The following is a 21,646-nucleotide window of genomic DNA, read 5'->3' as shown; positions in this document are numbered from 1 at the left end:
GTCTATTACTATGGAAAACAGAATTTCCTGATCCACCACTAATGATTGATCCCTTATGTTATTACACACTAATGCTATGAAATTAACTTTTTCAGAAATGCTGTCACAGGTACACTAAAATGTTGTTAATTGCTAAATAATAAAGTGACTGACAAATTCAGGAAATATTGAAAGCTTTTCTCCTTTCAATATTTAATATATTTGATCACCAGGTCATGCAATCTGCATGTTCATATAGTTTGCGTAAATACAGAGAAGCAAGATTCTACTACAGCAAGTTTTTTTTGCTAGTAACTTGTATTGAATTCTGCATTTTTTTTGGTTTGGTTTGGTTTTTTTTTCACTGGAAGGATGGCACTAGACTTTGCTGTTCATGCCATTCCTCTGTTAGTCAAAATAAGTTTGGGCGCTTGTTTCAAGAACTACGCCAAGTTCTTCTAACAGCATTGGTGCTTTTGAAAGTGAGTAAGGTGAAGCAGGAAAGCCCTTAAAACCTCGAATATATATTACTTAAAGAAACACAGGCAGTGAGTGTATGGAGTGCATCAGGTGGTTATTTTCCCCAAACACCATAAATCTTAAGCTGGTGCTGGCAGCGAGAAGGAGCAGCAGCCCTGCCCTCCCTCTGCTACCAGCTGTTTGTTCTCTCCCCTGTGCTGACCCAGGCACTTGGTGAGCTGCACTGGGAAACTGAGCTGGGGTAGAACTAACCTGGCAAGGAAACGTGTTTGTGATAGCACGAAGGAGGCCAGAGCAAGGGCCAGGCGGGGAGGGAGGCAGAGCTGTGGCTCTTGGCAGCACCACCAGCCTGAAGCGCTGTCTGCAAAGGTACAGCCTTGGCTCTCTGAAATTTGAGGGGCTTTGGTTTTCAGGCTGACTCCTTTGAGTTTTCCAATACAGGAGTAAATTCAGGAGATTGTGATTTTTACAACCTATGGCCACATAATGCTGGTTCATTGTTTGTTTAAAAAGAAATAATGATGTCGAGAGGGTTCTTCAGAGCTTATAGATAGAGGAGTTGTTCTCATCTTCCTTGCCTCAGACATCGGGATTGATTAAATAAGGAAATTCAGTTCTCACTTTGATCCTGGGAATCATTCTTAAATTGAGTATTTAAAGTACCCTCAGATAACAATGCAAGTAAATGTTTTATGTTAACAATAGTTTCTGGTATTCTGGAAGCTCTTTCCTATAAGTATATCAATATATAGGCAATATAATAAAATCACATGAGATCTTGCTTCTTTCAGAATATTTTTGTCTTTCACATTTTTTTGGGAAGTATTTTTACTGAGTCACACATGTACCCAATCCTACTGCCAGCCATTCCAATATAAATTTATAATTACTAATTTTCAGTGCTGTATTTATCAACATTCTAATTGCTTTTCTTGAAGAAACTGCTGGAAGCACTATCAAACTAGGATGCTTCGGCCCAGACTTTTGGCATTGGGTAGGGGGACGGGAAAAAAAAGAAGTCTTTTTCTTTTCTACTGCCTTATTACTGAAAATAAAGTCTTGCCAAAACTAGTTTTAATTAGGCTCTCAGGAAAAAAAAATCAGCTTTAGGAAAATTTAACAGTTTTTTTACTTTGCCTATTATGTATTTATATTTCTTGGAGCATGTGCAGTTGAGTCACTTGTATGGCACGGTAAGATAAAAGGGATTTTTGGTAGTGAAGATGTGGTCCAAATGTGCAGTCTCTGCCACTAAATGTCAGTAAATGCTGACATCTGAGGTGACTGTGAGTACTGTCTGGAAGCCTTAGCTAATACAGAATGACTTCTGGAACATCCCAGTGTTCCTGGAACCAGGATGTTCCAATAATGGTGTCGTCCCCTCCTGTCTTTGTCTGGCAGTGAGGACTGTCTGCAGTGTTCTTAGGGCTCAACAGAACAGGATAGGATGGCTCCGTATTGTTATTAATAAAGAGAGGACTAATTCTCTCTTAAAATTTGGGAGATTTATTAGTAAGCCGTTTCATAAACCCAGAGTGAATTATTCAGAGTTCTTTTTCTTGAAGTGTGGAGTTCAGAAGCACAATGAAATTCTTTTAAATGAAAGGAATATTTAGTTTTCCTGAAATCACCAGAGATAAATGGAACTGTATGGTCAAAAAAGACTTCAGGGTGATCTTGCTCATCCTTCTGTGTGTCGTGTATCTGTTCCATTTCTGACAAATGTTTCTCTGACTTGTTTTTGCAGTATTTAGTGAATGCAATTCTCCTGTATCTCTAGGCAATTGGTTTCAGTAACTAATTTTGTACCGTATAAAATAAATACTCTTTACTGCTGATTAAGCCAGTTTTGTTTGTATTACTCACAACTAAGATTCCACAGCTGAAATGGAGAACAATTTTTATACAAAACTTTTATTTATTAGGTGATTGTTTCCTTTGTTCTGCACGGAACCAGATTAACCTCTATAGCAACGTAATATTGATTTAATTGATTTATTCTTCAAAAGATTGCTAGTCTTTATTAAGTTTCACTTGGTTGATATGAGCCACTTTTCAATTTATCAGAAGGATTTTTGTTAAGATGTCATCTTTAAAAATATTTGTAGCCCCTTGCCTCAGCCATGTGTTGGATGTAGGGCACTTTCACCAGGACTGTATTAGGGAAGATGGTTGCTCATAGTTTAGAGATTACTTCTTTCCCTTCCTTAAGCATTGTGTGAAATTCTTCCAGTCCTGCTAACTCGAATTTCTCTGATTATTTAGTCTAGTAACAAAATCAGTTTTTAGTATTGGCTACAATAAATCTGTTTTATGAAGGCTGAAATACAGAAAATGGCATTTGAGTCTGTTTTGTTATCCATTTGTTCTTTCTAAACACTGTTTGTACAGACTTTTTTGTTTTTCTTCTTACTTCTAAAATATTTCTGAAACTTTGTTTGCCTTTTATACTGCACAGTGGTAATACTGCATGCTGTGCTTTTATCTCTTCTGATTTTTATCCCTGACAGTTTATGCTGTTCCTTTATATTCATTAAAATGCCCTTGTTTCCATTCCTAATATGATTCTTTCTAGTTTCAGGCCCTTATTACTGGCTGCTTTTCATGTAGCCAGTATTGTTCATGTACGTTTCCTATCTCTCCCCTGCTTTGGAATACTTTGCCATTGTGCATATTCCAGTACAATAACTGCCAGTCCTTCTTTAAATTTCAGTCTCAAGAGATTCTAGCAACAAGTTCAAAGAGTTGGTTGAAATTTGCTTTTCTTATTTCAGTTAATTGAAGATAAAAATTTGCTCTCCTCTCTCTACTGCTCTCGCTTTCCCCCTTCCTTGGCACAGCGAGTGCTTCTCGTTACCACTTCCAGCCAAATCACTGTACACATTGAGATGTTTAAAATGGAGCCTGCCCTAATAGAGTGAAGTGTGAAGTAACTGCTCTTCTGGCACCCTCAACTTTGTGAAACAGTTGTCCTCAGCGTTTTCACAAACATGTTGGGCTGTTTGTTCTGATATTTTGGTTTTCTATTAGACGTATGGATGATGAAGGCCTCCTCTTACCCTCTAAGATACGTGCTCTGAAAGCTTCTGTTAGCTGATTCCAAAGACTCATCAGCTTCGTTAGATTTTTCTCTCCTAGCCTTCTCAGTTCCTTATTCCCTAGTTCCCGTTCTCTGTTTCTTATGTGTTTGTTTCTACTCCAGCTTTTTTCCTTCTCTTGTTTTTTTTCCCTTCCTTGTAATAAAAGCAAGTGACTATTTTTTTCTTACCATGGCCCACTGGACTGCATGAGACTAGAACTTAGAAACAGAACAAATGCTTTTCATTGTGAGGAAAAGCTTGTAAAAGGGAATTTTGAAATAAAAATAAAAAGAGCTGATCATTTCAGTTTCCTTAAATTTTACCATTTCCAAGTGGGGCTAATTTGTGGCTGTGCTTGTGTTTTGTATGGATGAGGGCATGGCTGTAGCCAGCAGTAGTGTTCTGGCATTCAGCTTCTTGTCCATGGTTGTGAAAACCCAGCAGGGAATGTTTGGAGTTGCTGGACACTGTTGTCCCCAGTGTTGTCCCTACTGCCAGATGGTTCCAGTGGTTGCTCATACAGTTCTGACCACTCTGCCAAACAGTTCTCAAGGCTGGCCCAAGGTTTTGTGTGGTCCACATGCTGTTCCCAGCATAGTTTGCATGTGGCTGCTTTGTGGGGGAGTTTGGGAATTAGATAGCATGGATGGAGGCTGTCCGGTGCTTGTCGGCCTCAAGGCCAGCATCACCAACTACATTGAATGTGCTGGTACGGCTAGAACTGGTGGTTTTGTTGTGTGTTTGGCTTTCTTTTAAGGAGGAATTCAATCAAACTGATGGAATTCTCATCAGTTTCACTTCCAGCCTCCTGGGCAAACAGTGTGCCACAGTTAATGTTCTCTAACCCACAGGGATGTAAGTTTAGGAGGAATAGCTCACAGCAGAAATGGGATGTACAAGCCATGAGGCTCTGGGAAATGGTGGCTTTCAGTGCTACTTCAGGCTTCTGACACACAATGTTTCCTGGTTCATGTTTTGAGTAATTAACCTTGCATCAGGCATCTTGGTAGAGAGTCATACAAAGCAAAGTGCAAAACACATTCAGCAGGAATTCTAATTTATATTTCTACCTGTGTCTTCCAGAAATGCTTTAGGAGACAACTGGGCCCAAAAATGGGAGGGTAACTCAAGAAATAAATGGTCTGTAAGCAAAATTATTTAAAGAAATAATTTCTGAGTTCTTTCATGCAGCACTAAGGGCTGGCTCTTGTCTGGCTATGCTGTTCTCTCTTTCTTTAATGGAATGGGAGAGTGTTCTTTGTCTTGTGGTGTGCTGTGAACAGCTTGGAAATACATTAATTTCAAATGTATTAGTTGGTAAAGAATAAATATAAAAGCTTGTTAAACTCACATTTCATGTGCTCTTTATGTGGTCTTCTCAGACAAGGATACATTGGTAGAGCAGAACAGAGAAAGCACTGTTGGTTGTGAACCTACTTTATGGACAAGCAGAAAATCTAGATATCAAGGCTTGTTAACCAGATGCTGTCAGTGGGGGTTTTAAATTACTGATAATGTAAATAAATATTTATTTAAGAATATTTTTGGTTTACTTTTTTTTTTTAAATTAATGTGTCTCTTCATTTTACTTGCTTTAGACTGTCTTGATAGACAAAAAATAACCTATTTTTACATTGTTAACTTGGCCATATTATTTTAAAGGCTTTTTATACCAATGAGAGTTTCTTGTCTATACTTAGTTAACATGCTCACATTTAGAAAAAGTGAAGTTATAATTGTCTTGGACATGTTTAAACTTGTTGAGCTGAAGCTTGGGCTCTCAGCTATTCTGCATCTTCTCAGATGCACTGTTTGCCTCGTGTGGCTAGAATTTGGAAAAGTATTGTGATAGATGTTTGTTAGCTGGCTTTTATCTAAAGACTATAAATGTTGTTTGATCAAGTTGTTGAGTTTTTCTGGGTTTTTTTTCTCTTTTATTTTTCTTTTTTTTCCTTTTTGTCCCCTAGTAGGTAGCCTGAACTGAACCTGGGGAATTTACATCTGCATGGATGTGACCACGTCATGTGGTGTGGGAGCATATTCCGTAACAGCTATTAGTAATGGGCCTTGGGGACAGGGCAGAGGCTGAATTCTAGCTCCTGTAGTCATGCCACCTAGGTTTCTTTTTTTTAGGAGCACTGTAATGGTCTCGCTTCTGTCTAAATTGTTTTCTTTCAAAACTTTAAAGGACTAATTATATTTATTTTACTATTCTAAAGGAGCTTACAAATGAAAGGAAGAAGTGTCTTTAAATTCTGCCAAGGTCTTTATGCTTAGAAGAATGAAGTAGTTATCTCTGAAATGCAATTCAGATAGACTGGGGTCTGAGCAGGGGCAGTCTAATAGGAAATACTAAACAAAGGTGTTTAGGTATGATTTAGGCTATCCGAATATCACCGTTATGCCCTGATCTCTGTTGTCTGTATTTGGCATAAGTTATTTCAAATAGGGTCCCCCCATAAGATTTCAGCACTGTGTGTAATTACACAGCTATGTAAACAACAAATTGAACTTCAAAATATTTGTAAACCATTTTGGGAACCGATTCTGACCTGCTTTGATTAGGAGGTTGGACTGGCTGACCTTTGAGGTCTTTTTCAACCTGAGTAACTGTGTGATCCTATTCCATGAGCATCCCTTCTGATGGTGATGTCCATATGTTGTACCCATTGCTTTTACACAGTGAATGATGTGTAAATAATTTTAGTTCCTAGATGGTGTTTTCCTGTATTGTTTATGGAAGGGAAATAGTTTACTCAATCTCTTTGTTTCATTGTCTGTGTTTCTTACTTCCTTTGTGACCTTATACTTGCTTTATCTGTTAATCTGTGTGATTCCACATACACTAAATAAATTATTGCTTCCTTACCCCATTGGGATTGTTTTTTTCAGAAATGGTGTCACCTGGCATTCCAGATTTGCTTTTTAAAAAGTACATTTAAAAGTTTATCTGCTAGAAAAGGGTAGGGCTATTTTGATTACTTTAAAGCAAATATGTCAGAATTTGTATTCTCATTGGATTTGGTTAATTTAAAGCAAATATGTCAGAATTTGTATTGTCATTGGATTTCAAAACTGTTGAAAACAGTTTTGTCCTGCTTGTGCTAGCAGTTAACAATGCATGTCACTAGCAATGAGTCATTTTCTGATGGCCTGGGAGTGTTTAGGTATTTCTGTTTTCTGCCTCCTCTCCTCTTGCATCTTCTTTTGAACTTGTGGTCTTTTCATCTATATTGGTTTTTATTCCTCTCTGTATTTATTTGCTCATCTCTTTTTTTTTTTCTTTTTGTCATAAAGAAAATTTTCATCAGTAAACTCTAGTGACAGGACAAGACGGAATGGCTTCAAACTGACAGAAGGCAGATTTTTATTAGATATTAGAAACAAATTCTTTACTGAGAGGGCGGTGAGGCAATGGAACAGTTTGCCCAGAAAAGCTGTGGCTTCCCCATCCCTGGAAGTGTCCCTGGCCAGGCTGGACGGGACTTGGAGCAGCCTGGTCTAGTGGAAGGTGTTCCTGCCCATGGCAGGGAGGTTGGAAGTGCGTGATTAAGGTCCCTCCAGCCCAAACCATTCTGTGGTTCTAAGGGGTACTACATGATCATTGCAGTTCTGTGACAGAGTTTACCCCTAGCAGCACTCAGCAGCAGTGTAAAACAGACACGGGTCACGAGACTCTGTCTCCCATGCATTGTTTCTGTAAGAAAGCACCACGTGCTGGACTGCTTCAATGCCAGGTGAATTAGTGAAGGAGTGAGTGAGGAAACCTGATTTCCAGCGGTAATGCAAGGTTCAAAGACCTTTATTTTTTCTTTCAAATATTTTGGTCTTGAAATACTTTTTAACCTGATCCAGCCCATGCCTCTCCACTGATATCACCACTTGCCATGCAGCACTGGACACTGATGACACCTTGTGAGCTCAAGCTCCCTTGTGAGTTCTGTGCTGATGCTCTGCAGGTAGATATCAGCCATAAAGGAAAAAGGGGACACTCCAGCTTGTAAAGGGCTTCTGTCTCAAATTGACACCCATCAGTCAGTCAAGCGTAATGGTAGGCTTTGCACTGGAGTGACCCATTCTGCCATCTCTGCCAAAGGGATGGTAGCCTTTGGCTGAAGCATGGAAAGATGTCAGGGACAAAAAAATGCCTTGAGCCTTTTCAGTTATATTTGCCAAACCTTGCCAGTCAAAACCATGAGAAGAGACAGAATGTGATGCTTTCTTTATAGGAAGCTATAGGACGCTATTTCAATTACCTGACTTATGTTGCTGTTCCAATTCTGTTTCTAAAAGCAAGCTTGCTAGATATGACATCTTAGATGTAACGGCTTTAAATCAAATTTATCACAGTATGTTAATGTGGGTATGCAGTTAATACACAGAATATGTTTCTTGGCTGTGTTACATGCTGCCAACCTGTCTTTGGGTCTAGATATGATCTGGTTCATGCTCACAAGAATAGAGAGCAGGGGAGAGGAAATAGACTGTTTGGAACCGGTTTGGAACCTTTTTTTTTTTTTTTTTTTTACTTTTTTTTACTTTTAGAAATGGAGTCTATCTCTAGAGAATGTTGTAGTACAGGTTAGAAACTAAGAACTTCCAAACCCCTTCAAATGCAGTAAAAAAAGAAGTCAGTCGTCCTCTGTTTTGTCCTTTGGCATGGAAATTGGAATTTACAGAGAAATTATTCACAGAAGAGGGTGGTTTGAGTTGCTATGTAGCATGGAAGCATAAAGGGATGCTAGAAAGTAAAATGCTTTTACATTTCAGTGGAATTGCCAGGCTAAGGAGAAATATTTGCATTTCCTTTTGTGCTTGTTGTCCTTTTGTAGCTCAGTACCTAGTGCTTAATCTCAAGTTGTTACAACTGTAATATTTTTAGAAACCCATAGAATATTTTGGAAATAGCAGGTCGGCAGGAGTTAAGGAAAATGTTAAAGAAAGACAAATATATTTTTGAGTTTCTTAATATATCCATCTTTGTACATTTTAAAATCTGTGAAGTAACAAATCAGATGTATGGCCTAGTTAGAGTAACCAAGTAATACTTCTGTTGAGAAGCCCATGTCTCTTACTTGTATATGTGTTCCATCTGAAATTTTGATAGGAATCTATTGGAATTGGTGACTTGCCTATTTCTGAATTTCTCATGGTTGCTGTGAAGAAACATTCTCCCAAAGTTAGGAATTGTAAATAGGGCCTATCACAAACAGATAGGGCGTGCTTTGCTCAGTGTGTCTTGATTAACTCAAGAGTGGCATCCTTGAGTTAATCAATTTGAGCTTGGAAGAAAACAGTCCACCATATGTATAGACATAAGTTTTTATCTTAATCATTAAATCACTTCTGTTGCTTATTAAAAAAAAAAAAAGTCTGAGGAGAGACGACTGGTCCCATTTTACCCATGTACATTTTCTTGGCAGAAGCATTGGCATTAAACACTTCCTGCCTTGCCATTGTGGTGCCACACGTTTGTGGAGATGTGTGAATGGGGGCAGGGACCTGCTGCAGACACAATTGCTTTGCCGTTTCTCAGTGTCCAGCCCCGCTGCTTCTTGCTGGGCTGCCCTGTAGCAGGTTTGGTCCGTGTGTCTGGTTCACAATCCAAAGTTCAGCTGAATGGGAACAGTTCCGAGGCTGGGAAGAAGAGGTGTGGGGTGGGATTAGCTTCAACTGGAACTGCTGCTGAACATATAACCCCACTGAATGCAATTTATGGGCAGTTTGTGTGGAGAAGTAGTAATCAGTCAACATGACTGGTGTTGGACCACATCTGACTGTGCTGTAGTAAAATTACACTTTCTCCTTCCTAAGATTTTTATGGCAATTAATGTGCTTTTACAGTAGAAGAACTAAATCTCACCCTTTGATGTGAGAGAAAATGCATCCCCATGTTCAAAGCTCTGGGGAAGAACAAGGCCAGCTAATATGGCTTCATACCTGTTAGCGTGGATCTTGGGTCACATGAACAGCAGGGAAAAGAACTGAGAGTAATTTATTATTATTGTTTTAACCAGCTGTTATTAAATTACGGCTTGTTTGTGCTAGCGTACTTAAACTTCTCAGGTGATCCATTACCTGCTAGGTAAAACTTAAAGTTTTTAACATGTGAAAATACCTGCAGGTTTAAAGGTACAGCAGCACAAACAACCCTGTGAATTGGAGTGTCAGTCATGCTGCAGGGGTATCACCTGGGATGGTACCACACCAGGGTTGTAGTGGGAGCTCATCAAAACAGGCAGTTATGGGATGGATGACACACAGGAAACTTGGTGCTCCAGCCTTGGTTTGACCTGACTGACTCTAAACACTCATTTAATGCAGTTTGGAAAATATACAGCTTTGTCTGCTGTTTGGTTGAAGAGGAGCTTACTTTAGTCTCAGAATAATTGGAGAATGTTTAAACTCAGCAGAGATGGGTGTCCAACAGGGGCTTGTCCTGGCTGAACCTGAAGGACTTTGAGTGTGAAAGGGAATAGGCAAAGTGATTAATGTCTCAGTAGGGGCTTTGCAATTCACCACTTGTTGGCTGGACCAAGGCAACCAACGCTTACTGCAAAATAAACCCCTGACATTCACCATCTCAGCTAAGGTTTAGAATAACATATTAACCTTCTCATTGCAGCAGACTGAGTGTACTAATACGTGTGGTTACAGAGATGTGCTGATAAACCAGAGCTTGATAGCTCCTTGTAGCCAAATATATTTATGTGTCCGTACCTTCACTAACATGGCACAATGGCTCTTATACAATAGTTACTTGTTTCAGAGTAAACACCTGGAGATTTTTTCATGTGAGTGCTTTCTTTTTAGAATTTTATCTTCATCTCTGCAGAATGGGTTTGATAAAACCTTTCCTGTAGGCTGGGCACCTAGAATATGTTACCTGTTGAAAATGGAAGGAGAGGTAGCATTGGTCCACTCCTTCTACCTGAGTAGATCCTGCTCTGTGAATCACTGTGGAAATTTGGGGGTTTTTTGTTCAGTCTTAGAGGTGAAATGGTATCTTTGAGTTCCTAGGTGCATTTATTGAGAATTTCTCAAATCAGTTCTCATAAGGCAATACTGAACTTACTTGTCCACAACAGATGGTGCCTGAGATTAACTATGTCCAGCTGCAGCTTGGTGTGACAGAAGAGAATTTTATAAGAAAAATATTAATATGAGTGAGAAAATAGAGGTAATGCATGGTCTTACTTGTTTGGCAGACAAGTCAGATTATTGTTGTCAACGTGTCAACCTGTGTCTTGCAGATGTCTGATACTTAAACAAATTTAAAGAAAACTTGAGATTGACAGAAGCAAAGCATTACCCAACAGCTGCTTTGGGGTTTTTGCGTGAAGGAAAGTTGAAGGTAGTTGTGTTACCACTCAAATTGGCAAGACCCATTGGTTTGCAAGTATCTATCAATACAAGTGAAGAGACACTTGCGTAATGTTTTCTTGATTTGTTTTCTCTCTGTAGGAGAATAAAATTGGCAGGGAGCATTTGGGAGGATTAGGAAAGAGCCATTTGTAGATGGACAACATTTGTCAAGCTTTGCTTTCTTAGCTTGTCCCTTCCAGATTGTTTTGTGTAAGTGTAGAGCAGCCTGGAAAATGGGGGGGTGGGGGGGAGAGAGGAAAAAAAAAAAAGTAAAACATAAAACACTAACTAAAACCACAAAACTAAACACCAAGAAGTTTCACCTCGAGAAGTTTCACCTCAACATGAGGAAGAACTTCTTTACATTGAGGGTGGCAGAGCACTGGAACAGGATGCCCAGGGAGGTCATGGAGTCTCCCCTCGCTGGAGACATTCCAAACCCACCTGGACGCGTTCCTGTGTCACCTGCTCCAGGTACCTTGCCTTGGCCGGGGGTTGAAATAGATGATCTCCAACGCAAACAGTTCTGTGATTCTGCGGAAAAAGGAGAAAAAAAAAAGCAAAAAGCTATCCCCGAAGTCCCACGTTCATCTTTCACGGGTGAAACCCTGGTTTTCCCAGAGCAGCCCCAGCAGCCGAGGAGGGGCCGCCAGGAAAGCGGCTGGCGTCTATGGAAACGTAACTTTTGGTTACGCCGCTTTGTTAAATGGAAAAGTGCGGGCGTGGGGGGAAGGGAGCGGGAGCGCTGCCGCCCGCCGCGCTCGGAGGGTGCTCCCGGACAGGGGCGGCGGGGGGAGCGGCCGGGCGCTCCCGCGCTCGGTGCCCGGGTTCGCCCCCGGGCTCGCCGGCCGGGACGTGCGGGCCCCTGCGGGGGCGCGGGGCGGGGGCCGGGCCGGGGGAGCCTCCGGCGGGGGCGCTGCGCCTCCGGCCGCCGCCGCTCCGCCTCCCGAGCGCGGGCGGCCCCGCTCCTGCCGCAGCGCTCCGGTCCGCACATTGGCGGCGCCCGGCTGCGTCGGATCTACTTTCTCTCCCTCGGCTCTTTTTTTTTTTTCCTCCTCTTTTTTTTTTTTTTTTTTTTTTTTTTTTTTTTTCCCTTTCCCCTCCCCTTCCCCCCGCTCCCCTCCCCCTCCGCCCTCCTCCGCCGGCGGCCCCAGCTTGGTTCGGGGAGGATCCCGGAGCCGAAGTTCCGCGGCGATCGGGGCTGTGGCGCATCGCTCCCCGGCGGCGCCGCCATGGGGGGGGCCCTGTAGAGCCGCCCGAGGCCCCGGGGCAGCGGCCGGGGGAGCGCCGAGCGAGCGGCACGAACATGGCAGACCGCGGGCAGTGCTGAGCATCGGCGTCTCCGCTCCGCGCTGGGCTCGGGCCCTGGCATGTAAATAACTTCTCTTCCCTCCGGATCGCACCGGTGCCAGCCCCTCCATTTTCCAGAGGGGATTTGCGAGCGGTTCCGCGGCGCTGGGCGATGTCGCGAAGAGCCAGTTCGCCGGGGGTGAGTACGGCTGGCGCTGAACTTCTTTGTATCGAGGGCAGGCAGTGACAGCGGGAAGGGGCTCCCCGGGGACGGGGAACCCGCCGGGACCGGGCGGCAAACTTGGCGTGGGGACTGGGCGCCGCTGACACTCGGCACGGCGAATTCGACGCCGTTTGGTCAAAAAAAAAAAAAAAAAAACCGGACCCGCGTCCAGACGTGGGTGTAGAGGTTCAAGTTACACGCTCGGTGGTCAATCCGAGGCCGTTTAACAAAATAAAAATAAGGAAAAGGAGGGTGGTGGGTGGGAGAAAGGACCACAAAAGCCCTGCTCGCTCTGACCCGGGCTCAGCCGGGCATCCGGTCAGCGCTGCCCTGGGTACACCTACACACGTGTGCCCGCACATATTCCTTAAAAAATAGGACTTTATATGGATAACTATAGAACAACTGGGGTTTTTTTGCTTTTATATTTTTTTTGTCACTTTCACTTCCCGATGTAAATACTGGACTGATGGAAAATGGAGATAGGATAATTTTTCTTTAATATTTTGAAGTGTTCTGTACACGATATTTTTGAAGAGTGTGCCATTTTAATTTTGCATGCTTTCAAAGCATACCTGTATAGTGTTAATTTTAGGTGATCCTCCCACTGCTTTAAACTGTAGTTCTAAACTAACGGAGAAAAATAAAAACACTTTGAAAAATAAACTATGTTTCTAGCGCATAATGGATGGCCACGCTATCCTATATGATGATTTTTGTATGAGCAGTGAGCAAATAGGTCATAAGTCAAAGTAAGTGTTATGTAACTGGCTGGCTTTAACAAACTTGGTACAACTGTAAAGAAAAAAGTCTATTTCTTTTTTTGTTTGGACACTATAGGAGGCTGGCTCCCCCCTTTTCCAGTGGCATTACTTTGTAGAAGGTTGGTTTAAAAAAAAATCAACAAAACAACCTGTGCTTTCAAAATATGAACCAGTTAATTTGTGTAGTGTTTTGTATTTTCCTGAAAAACTTCAGTCTTGTGCCTATTTCTGGATACTAAACACTACACACTCACCAGTGAATCATTAGTTAACACTGTAACTGGATTCTTACATAATTGAAAAACGTTCCTGAGTTAGTTTAGTTTATTATTTAACTTCATTTTTTTTTCCTAGAACAGTGTTATTTGGCATAGAGTTGTTGAAAGAGCTGAAGATCAGTATGAACACGGTTTGGGGCTTTTTCATGTGAAGAAATAAAGCAGTAGTGGGTCATACTGCTGTAGCAAAACTGAAACAACTGGGCAGACATTTAAAGGTTCTCAGTGACTCTATACAATGCTGGGTATTGAAGTACGCACAGCTCCTAAGCTGGAGGTTACGTGCAGGGGTCTTTGTGCTGTCTGTACATCATGGTGATGGTCGTGTGTGGTGTTTGATGCTCCTACACAGTACAATACACTTGCTACAGAAAATAACTGCAGCTCCCAGGCTGCTGAGTGCAAATATTTTAACCATCTACTTGTAAGCTAGAAGCAGGAGACAAGATAGACTTTTTCTCAGTGCTGTGGGATCAGCTGTATAAAACTGTCAGTAACTTCACTGATGACTACTGTACATTTGTTTTTAAAGGGTTTGGTTATGCATCCTTTACTGCTTTGTTGTAAGTGGCCTTTATTTTGAGAATATACTTGGAGTTTGAGTATCTGTACTTTTTAGTTGCTTGGCTCACTTACAGGTCATCTTTGTAAACTGTTTTATGACTTCTTTTGTTTTGTTTGTTCTGTGCAAAGTAATACCTAATATTCTGCCAGTATTAAATATAGATGCTTTTAGGTCAAAATACTACCTTTTTTTGGTAGGAATTATATTTAATTTTGTATGAGTATTTTGTCAGACTCTGCACTCAGTTGACTTTTTTTTTCTTGCCTTTTTCTTTTTTCGTTTTTTTTTTCTGTATTATTATTTCCCAAGCAGAAACTCGTGCAGAGTTTTGGCAAAATGTTCTGTGGGAGCTTTCTTTTTTTGGAGGGGAGGACACAGGAGATGGCATTATTGTCATTTACATAATATACCAGTAGAAGGTAGTTGCATCATGTACAGTTTCTTAATGTGACCGTTCATTAGACTTGCCTGAAAATGATCTCTTAAGGGTAAATGGCTGAGTAAAAATCAAAAGCAGCCATGTATTTATTTCTCCTTTTGTTTCAGGCTAAAAGGATCATTCGGTATGTGCTTTACAGTATTTCCAGCCTTACTATATTTAATTTATTGAGCTATTTAAAAATAATGGTTAAAATATTCTTTTCTCATCACTGCTGCCAAATCTTTGAGTTTTGCAATTCTGGCTTCCTGTTCTGAAAGTGTGGATAGAAAACTCTTACTATGGAGGAGTATGTACTTAGTGTATACCATTTAGTATAAAATCCAGAGCCTGAAAGGAAGAGGTACTGACTCTGAAGTGTTGTCAAAAGCACACTCTAAACCAGCGGAAAGACTCTTTTTTGTTTTATTTGGGCAGTTCCAATTTTAGTAATTATTAAAGCTTCTGGAAACCCTGGGATGTAGGGTGTTAGCAGAAAGAAGCATTAAAATCCAGTTTGACAGTGGGCCTTCAGCTAGTCTTTTATAATTCTGTCTTTCCTCTGCGAAATCCTTTTGGCATGTTGCGGTTTGCTGGCAGAATCCCAGCATGTGATATCACAGATATCAGATGTCTTCTTGCGATTCGTGGCATTTGCTGTGCCGCAGTGGTGCTCCCTGGGACAGCTGAGGTGAACCAGGAAATGTCATGGAAATTCGGTAGGGAAAGCAGCGTGGCAGGGAAAGTCACGTGGTTTTGGGAATAGGTGAGCGCCTTCTGTTTGACAGTGCTCACGTCTTTGTGTTTGGTAATCTGATGTGGAATGTATTCAGCAAACAGATGTGTCTTCTAGTGCTCTTGACAGATTCTTTTCCTGACATCCGAGATGTAGATGAGTGGCAAAACATTACAGTTAAGCTTTGTCCTTTGGAAATACCTTTGATTAAAAAAATGAGCCATAGTTATATGTGGCCTTGTTGGAATTTTTTTTTCATCTCAGTGTTAAGGTCCAGTGCCAGGCACAAGCATAGATGGTGCCACTCATTTGGAGGATATTTGACTCCTCCTTTGACATAAGGTCTGTTGGAAGTTAGTCATAGCATGCTGCATTTCTGTCTGTCTCTTCAGGAAAGTCTCCCTCTTGTCTGTACTCGCTGGTGAAATGTTTGTTCCACAGTAAGTGTGGCTTGTGCTGATGATGCTTTTGTAATGCAGCTAGAAAAGAAAAGATTTCACGCTGGTCTCTTTGTCCCATGTTTTCATCCTGATTTCCAAGCATTAAAAGGTAAACACTTGTGTAACATTACTTAATTAAAGAAGATAAAGGCATAGAAGAAAAGAAGAGTCTGCTTGTGTATTTGTTTGTTTAGCCAGGACTTGCAGTTCTTGGGTATAATTCAGTTTCAGGAATGAATTCTTCGTTTTAGATAGAGCTCAGTGTGTTCCTTCCAACCACAAACACTTCCATATTGTTTTTACTCTGGATCTTCCATTTTGTCTCTCTCTTTTTTTTAAAATTTTGCTTATTTTTAGTTTCCAGGCCCCAAATGCCCCCATGCTATAAAAAGAGAAGGTAGGTTGCTTTTGGAAGACTCAGTTTAGGAAGAAGTGCATGTGAGAGCAGGTTATTACTGCCTGGTTTATATAGGTTATACATAGTTTATAGTTAACCAGTTTGCAGTCCCTCTTAGCATGTAACATCAGGTGCCATAAAAAAAAGAGAAAAAATGGAGAAAAATGGGACAAACTTTGAAGAGGGCAGTTCTGGGAATAACCATTCCGTGGGGGATCTGTTTGGGGTGGGATTAGACCAGGAGGAAAGGGAGCTGTGTTTTTTCCAGAATTCAGAAAACCTCAAACGGAATTCTTATTTATGCTTATAGTTCTGCAGAAATCTGCCTCCTCTGAATCAAGTGACTTGTGAGGATACTGAGTTTAATACAGTTTGAAGGCTTTTTTGAAGCACAAGGAACAGGGTGAAAGGATGTGATGTATTTGGCAGAACAAAGAGGATGGGGCAGGGGGAAGGGATGAGTTGGATGGGACTATACAAGAATGGTGTATCTAGAGCAATGAGAAGGAATAAGGTTGGGGCTTTATTTTTGTCACTTTGCCCTTAGGCTTGAGTGGGCAATTTTGGCAGCACTGTTTTGTGGAACTGTTGAGAATGTGTTTAGCATGCAAGAAGACACCAACAGTGGTCAAAGAGAGTGATGAGGGAATGAATGAGCCTACAATATTTTCTAACCTTTTCAAAGGTTACTTGATCTGGGTCAAATAATAGGTGTGCTAGGTGTCGTCACTGCCCTGTCAGCCTTGCCTTGTGTACAGAAGGTTTAGTCACAGTTGTGGCAGAAGTCATTCATTGTATGTTCAGGACTGCCATAAAATGGAGGTCAAGGTTTAGCAGTAAGTACTACTATTAACCTTTGAGAGACTGTTCTTGTTGGAAGAATTTCACTCTGGCTTTGCAGTATGTTAGTAGAAAGCTAATTGCACATAGGAAGGGGTACAGAAGCAAGGTAGAGGGCTTTTGGAAACGTCATGGGTTTGCATTGCTCAGGAAAGAGGAGCCCAGAGTTACAGGGACGTAATCTGTAAGACAGGTGGGAGATGGAGGTTGAGGAGCATGGACTTCAGTCTTTCTCTTCCGCCTTAATCCACCTTGAAGAGGTAGCTTTCCTGTGAGCAGTGCTTATTCTTATGTGTATTTAGTCGACTTTTCCTTTCTGTTTCCTTGTCATATTTGTTTTCACCTTGTTAAAGGAAGCAAAGATTTTTAAATTAAGAAAAATAAACAGTTTAGAGAAGCATGTGAAGACAGTTTTATGCAGCTCCGGAAATAGCAACTATTACAACTTGAAGTCTAGTTCTAGTCAAGTTCTAGGAAGAAGACAGTGATGGTGAGGAAGCCTGGAAGATTCCTTAGGTGGTTTGTGTGGATCAGGGTACAATCCTACATTAACAAATTCTTGAAACTGGGCTGGGGAGAGGAGTCTGCACTGTATATGTAGTTTAGATATTTATCAGTCAACAAAATGTAAAATAGTTAGACACATCCTTTTTTTTCCTCTGGTATATTTGTCTGCAGTTAGTAAAATCCACCTAGAATGATGAAGAATGTTTACCTATGAGGAGTTAGTAAGTTAATTACTTACTTTCTTCCATTTTCAGAAATGCTTGTAGGTGTTGAATCTGTCTTGATGCCTGTGGTACAGTAACTGAGATGGTTGTGTCATTTCTCCATAGAAAGTTTTAGAATCCTGGAGCTGAACTGGTGAATAGCTACTGCTTCAGGCAGTTCTACTGCTTCCCTTGGGGATGTTTTGAAGTCGGTTGACTCCAGTTTAGTTTGTTACCGGAAAGGCAGAGTTTCTGGGCTGTGCTGTGTAGCCAGGGATTGCTCTGGCCGGTTCTGACATCTGCATTCACCCATGTTGATGGAGATAGTTGGCTGCTGTTTCTCTGGTGAAAGCTGAGAGATGTAAAGGTTAGGAGGAGGTGGTTCCCCTGATCATTGATAGACTTACATACAGTTCACATGTAAACCATCCTATAATATATTTATTTCTTTCCTTGTGGTTGCCTAATCTGCAACATCTGCTGACAGCTTTGCCAGTACTACGGAGGAGTTTTCATTATTGATGCCTCTGGACCTCCAAATAAAGAACTGTCAGTGAATAAGTACTGTATGGATTCATTTAATTATTAATCAGCATGATGGGGTGTTCTCTAAGGTACACAAGTCTGTTTCAAAGACAAGTGAAGTCAATAGAAAGTTTTCCATTGAAATAAAATAGTTATGAGAGTAAACATTCATCAGTCAACTAAGAATTTGATAGCCTAGACTGTTCTGTACCTACTATTTTGAATAGTGCTAACCGATTGCTGCTCTGCATGATCAAAAAATGTGGGGAAGAGGATGATGCAGAAAAAAATAAACCAGGCATTGTGGAATCATTTTTCATTCTTCAAATATCAAGAAAATGTGAGAACAGTTTTCTGTCAACTTAGATTCTGTGAAACAGTGCTAAGCTGAAATCACAACGATTACAAATTGCATAACCTTGTTCTTGATTTCTCTGTTATTCTTTTACTGGCCAATTAGTCATGTTTTCCTCCCACTGCTTCGCAGAGGCTGGCAAGAATCACAGTTCTGTGGTGTGCAAAGCAAAAAAGGGGACACTTTGGGGTCACTCAGAGAGAACTGGGCTTAGTTCTTCCTGAGCTAGATGTGTGTTTCATGCCTGAGACCCATCCTACTGTCTGATAGTCGATTTCATCAAACACAATCGGTATCTGAAAAACTGATACTATGTGTTAAATTTTATCAGCATGATAAAAGCTGAATAGTTTTGCAGGTAGGACTTCACATCCTGTCCTTGCACTTCCCACCATCTCCTGTTCTAGAAGTTTCAGGCCAGGAGGCATGTAAAGAAGAGCTAATTAGTTGACTTTCCTGGTAAGTAAGACATATATTTGTAGGTGAAGAACAACAGACTTTTTCTGGGGAAGGCTGTCTTGGCAGGGCTTCTTTGCAGTGGAAAAGCCAGTAATGGTTGTGGTCCTTTCAGCAGTTTATAATGGCAATTTTTTCTGACTGTTCTGTAGCATCTTCTGAGCATGAAATTACTTCTGAGAAATTTGAAAGATGTGCTGTAGTATAGTTAGGGGCAGAAAAGCAGTGGTGGTGGGGTTATGTCTCTTAAGCTCTAAGAGAAGCAAGGGGGGGTGGGGAGGAGATGGTTGTAGTTCAGGGAGTCCAAAATCAATCTGCAGAATCCTTTCAGTGGTTGCAGCTTGTTCTGAAAGAAGACGTATCTTGAAATAATCTCTCCTGTAATCTCCTCTCCAGTCCTTCCAACAGCCTCCTAAGCCTGCTAAACTCATCAGAACTAAACTTTCCGCAGATTATCCTGTACACTGATTGTACCTGAGCAGCAAAAGTGAAATTTACTGACAGAGCTCCCTGCCATCCCAGTACACACACTCCAAGTCAGAACTAACCAGATCATGGGATTCTGCATAATACGCTTTGTCTTTTATTAGGTTTCCTCATGAACATTGACCACATCCTTATCGAAAGTGGATGGATGAAATTAAGCAACTTTTAGGAATGAAGATGAACTTGCCCTTAGTCAGTCAACACCAACTGTTTTTCCTAAAACTCCTTTCTGGTCCTGGCATTTGAAGATGCTTGCAAATTCCATCAAAAAGATGAGCCTAAGTTCTGAAAATCAGGACTTGATCCAGGGTGGGGGACAAAATAATCTTGCACAAAGCTCTCTTGGTAGTGTTCAAGTGACAAGAAGCAGCAAAAGATTATAAATTCCCTATGTAAAGTAAGGTTAGAATGCTCGTGGATCGGATATTATTTCAAATTGGAAGATAACAGCAAAATGTCAGGTGACTGTCTTTACAGAACACAGGGGCTTTAACTTACTTCTGATGTTGTGCAAGGAATTTGGTGATGTAGGAGAATCCACTGGTCTGCTAGAAGAGCTTCGTGTTGCTTAAATACAAGAAAAATAGGTGCTCTTTGACTGTGAAAAGCATCTTGTTAAAAATTGTATGACATGATGCGTGTCTCAAGGTTATTGTTTTTCTGTGGTAGATGATGACCCGACTAAGTGATAAGGTGTATAACCTTTTCTATGCAGTATGGACAAAGATCCTGAATGGGAAGGTATGTAAGGTGCTTGGGCATTTTCTTTGCTTCCTCACCCTGCTGCTTTCCATCATGCAGAACTGAATCTCTGGGAGCCCACGTGAGAGTCTCTGGACATCAGACATTAGGAACCAGTCCTTTGGAGGAATGAAACTTTTATAAACCACTAAAAGCTGCATAGTTGCAGGTTCAATTTTCAGAGTTCAAGATGTTGAATACAAGGCTGGAAATGAAGTTTAGTGTTGCTAAATATGAATCTTTGGATGTGACAGTAATTTGGGCAGTATGATGAGCTTTGTTGGTTCAGAGTCAATTTGTAAAACAGTACAGAGAAATTATGAATTTCACAACAGCATCTGTGCTGGGTCAGATCAGCAATGTGGATGTCCCATCATCACGGTTCCTGCTGTGGTTAATAGGAAAAGAAAGCAAGAGTAATTTTATAATGATACTTTCCCAAACCACTAATTGCAGGAGATTGGGGAAGGAATTGTGGGATTTCTGGAGTCAAGGATGATATTGCTGTGTTAGATCTTTTGAGCATAAGAATCTCCTCTGAATGTGTCCAGCCTCTCTTTGATCTCACAAACTTCCAGCATGCTGAGCATGGAGTTCCACAGTTCACCTGCATAGTGTGGGAACAGCAGGCTTTCACTTGGGATTTTTGTGATCCTTCCACCTCCTAGCATCAGTGCTGTGTCGTAAGTGTTGAAAGAGAAGTAAATGCTGATTTTGTGATCACCTTTTCAATGTGAATTATGGTTATAATTGTCAGGATGCATGAACATGTATGTGTGGGAAAACCAGAGTATATACTTTCCAAAGATGTGCACAAATCCCAAAGACGTGGTTGAAAACACTAGGGTACATCAGAGAAATTTTATTCAAACTGAAAAAAAAAAGTATGTATGTATGTAACAGGAATGCTTTTTGAAGGCAGTAAGAGACAAATACACTCCAAAAGCAGGATTTCTGGACTGTTAGCAAGTTTTGTTGTGGTTCTTGGGGCAGGAAATTTTTTCACTTTTTGCGGACTTAAGGAACCATGGTATCTTGTTTTCTGATGTTAAATGTCTATTGCACAGCTTAGGTTTTGCTTCGTTCTATTAGTTAAATAATACTTGTATTTGGATAATGAACCTGTTTTTTATGTAACATAAATTGACTTAATTATTCTGCGTAATATGTCTCCTGATAGAGCTGGTTATTAGTGAGTTAAGGTTTCACACTTGATCATGCTGATGTCTGTGGATCTACAGATCTTTAAAACCCCCAGTGTATTAATGCTGTTATCAACCAAAGCTGCTGCAGCAGCTTTATTTATTTTTCCTTTCTCAAGGGTACTGTAGCGGCCAGTTGGAGCATTAGCCACCAAATGCCAAGGTGGCTGTAGAGTAACTGCAGCAGCATTTCAGCATCTAATGGACCAGGTCACGTGCAGAGCCTCATTAAAATATGATTAAAGTATCCCCTTTTGTTTGTTCAGTGGAGCCAAGCCCACGCTCTGTGCTGGACCCTCCATTATGTTTGTGCCGT

General features: G+C 41.0%; 1 protein-coding gene across 8 annotated transcripts in view; it reads left to right on the top strand.

Annotated features, from left to right (window-relative positions):
- The window catches only part of KMT2C (lysine methyltransferase 2C), a 193,872-nt gene that overhangs the window by 6,138 nt on the left and 166,088 nt on the right, over positions 1-21,646 (top strand). Inside the window, exon 1 of one of the 8 annotated variants that reach the window (XM_032098824.1) lies at positions 12,050-12,393. The exons of the other annotated variants lie outside the window; for them this stretch is intronic. The gene's annotated coding sequence lies outside the window, so the exon portion shown is untranslated. Of the gene's footprint in view, positions 1-12,049; positions 12,394-21,646 lie in introns of those variants that run through there. 8 annotated transcript variants of the gene reach the window in all.

The sequence above is a fragment of the Corvus moneduloides genome, chromosome 1 (genome assembly GCF_009650955.1).
Source record: "Corvus moneduloides isolate bCorMon1 chromosome 1, bCorMon1.pri, whole genome shotgun sequence".
Lineage (NCBI taxonomy): Eukaryota > Metazoa > Chordata > Aves > Passeriformes > Corvidae > Corvus > Corvus moneduloides.
Note: the sequence above shows the minus strand (reverse complement) of the source record. Positions and strands in the feature narration are given on the sequence as shown.